Source organism: Microtus ochrogaster, linkage group LG2, assembly GCF_000317375.1.
Source record: "Microtus ochrogaster isolate Prairie Vole_2 linkage group LG2, MicOch1.0, whole genome shotgun sequence".
NCBI lineage: Eukaryota > Metazoa > Chordata > Mammalia > Rodentia > Cricetidae > Microtus > Microtus ochrogaster.
The window spans coordinates 35,826,706-35,829,623 of NC_022028.1; positions in this window are offsets into that span (position 1 = coordinate 35,826,706).

A 2,918-nucleotide genomic window follows, 5' to 3' on the forward strand; every position below is an offset into this window, starting at 1 on the left:
GTGCACGGTTGGGAGTCTTCTGGTTTAGAATGTGTCCTCTTATCATTGGTCCCCACTGTCTACTCATGAAAGCCAAAAGAGAATGCTCATCTTGATTTCTATGTTTTGATAGGCAAAGAAGTTGTGAAAAACATTACTCTTAGGGACTTGGTGTCTATTTTACAGAAATAGGAAGAGAAGAGAAAGATAGTTTAACACACACACACACACACACACACACACACACACACCTTAATAAAATTGGCTGAAACAGCAAAGAATCAGACACATTCTGAGAAATTATCATCGTAATTCATGTAGCTTATCATGGAATTAGTAAATGTGTCAAATGGGATGAGTTTGTTGCCGAAAAGGGAAGAGAAGAAGGAGAGAGTGTGGGGAATATTGACTGTGAAGAATGCAAAAGGAATCTGTGTTTTATATCTTTATCTAACCAGTGGCTCCCACCCGCCCTGACACTGCAACCCTTTAATACAGCGCCTAGTGTTGTGGTGACCCTGACCGTAAAACTATTTCATAGCTACTTCATAATTGTGATTTTGTTACTGTTATAATCTGTTACAAATTGTAGCGTCAATATCTGATATACAGGATATCTGATGTGCAACCCCTATGAAAGAATCATTCAACTCCCAAAAGGGTCACAACCCACATGCTGAGTGAGGACCACTGGTCTAAGCTCACATTTTCTCTGCATCTGGTCTATCCATCTGGTATTTTCTTTTTCCTTCCTTCCTTCCTTCCTTCCTTCCTTCCTTCCTTCCTTCCTTCCTTCCTTTCTTTGTTTTGTTTTTGTTTTTCGAGATGGGTTTTCTCCTTGTAACTGCCCTGATTGTCCTGGAACTCTCTTTGTAGACAAGGCTGGCATCGAACTCATTGAGATCTGCATGCCTCTGCCTCCCAAATGCTGGGATTAAAGGTGTACCGCCACCACCCACTGCCCAGCTCCCTTTGGTGTTTTCCGGACGTGATAAACTCCCTGTCAAGTAAGGAGAGCATACCTGAATGGAGAAGGACCTAAAAAGAAAATCACTTTGTTCCGCTTTTTCATCCACCTTCCTCATCTCCAAACTGCTCTTCATGCATTCTGATTCAAGGCTGGGTTATTTAAAACCCAGTCAAAACAGTCTTCAGGGCCACGGTAATCACCTGTTCTGTAATCATCTGTTCTGTCATTTGGAGCTCCTTTCCTTCATCTTCTAGCCGAGGCAGTAAACTTCAAGTCAAAGTGTGGCCACTGACAGTGTCACTAGTGTCACCAACAGGGACATGCAAACAGATGATGTCGCAGAGATCTTTAAACACAAAAACTGAAGGCAGTGTTCAGTGAACTAGAGGCGAATCTATTTGTCAGCTGCCGACAATATTGCAGATTTCTGGTCAAGAGTAAGAAGAAAACACATATTGTAATAGCCAAGCCACACTGTGTCCCACATGCACGGGCAATTGTTACGTGCTGAAAGGCCTTGGTATAATTAGAAACGCGATCCTCCTGGCCCTGTGTCAATAGGTCTCACCTTCTGCACAAATCCTGTCTTCAACCAAAACCTCCACCAGCTTTTCCCTGCCTCCTCTCCCTGTTCCTTTCTCACTGTTCCTTTTACTTAGGACGCGATGAAACAGCTAGTGGCTGCCCGTTGCTCTGAACCCCTCATCTCCCTGCCTCCAGCTCCTAAGCACCACACAGGTGTGTGTCTCCATGCCCTGCTCTTTGTATGTAGCTGAATTACACTTGCATTTATATACCCAGGTAAATTCCTTGAGAATCAGACATATAAAAATGCTCTTTTTTTTTTTTTTTTGGTTTTTCGAGACAGGGTTAAAAATGCTCTTTAAAAAGATTTGTGGGTGTTCGTGTTTGTGTACATATGCCTGAAAGGCTGGATTCCCCTGAAGCTGGAGTTCCATGTGACTTTAAACCATTCACTGTGGATGCTGGGGACAGTCCTCTGGTTCTCTGGAAGAGCAGTAAACCCTCTTAAAGGCTGAGCCATGTTTCCAGCTCCCTCCCCACAATTATATATATATAATTTATTTATTTATTTATTGAGGCATGGTCTCACTGTGTAGCCCTAGGTGTCCTGGAACTCACTATGTAAGACTAGGCTGGCCTGGAATCCAGAGATCTGCCTGGCTCTGTCTCCCAAACACTGGGATTAAAGGTGTGTACCACTACACCTGGCTTCCCCATAAAAATTTTTAACCATACAATTAAATTGTCAAAGCATAGCACAAAGGAGCCGGGTGACAAATATTTGCCTGTGGCATATCATGAAAATGAAATATACATTATTAAGTTGTCCTAATTATTAGGAAGTTGTCCTAAATTATTCTCTTAATTCAATACACATTTGCTTACCATTTCCTCTGTGTTACAAGAGATCAAATGGCCTGAAATCTCCTCAATCGTGGCTAAGTTATCCCTCATAGTTATGATATTTAATCCATAAATGCTAGAAAGAATGAAGTTAAATGAAGCAGAGAACTAGAGATGATTGGATATTTGCTGTATACAGGCCACAAAGTGGGGAGCCATATGTGTCCTTGCCCCTGTGATTGCCCAGTTTCCGGCATAACTCGAGGAGGAGAACCCTTGCTTTTGGGAAAGGTTTAGATGTCCATCATGCCCAAGGATCCATGCAAAAGATGCCTCCTAGGAGGTCCTTCCCATGTTTGCAGTCTCCCACAGTGGCTATCGGTTTTCCTGAACCTGCCCACAACCTTTGCTTTATATCTGCCCTTGACTTCATTCTATCCCACAGAGAGAAGCCTGACTTTCTGTTGGTTTCCTGTTTGATTTTCTCTTCCACAATCTGCTTCTCTTGGGGTTCTGCACTTCCTGCCCCTAAGAGAGCAACTCTGTCCTTTCCCAGGCCTCAGTTTTGGGGAGTCCAGCCCTGGGTTCCAGCCATGCTTTC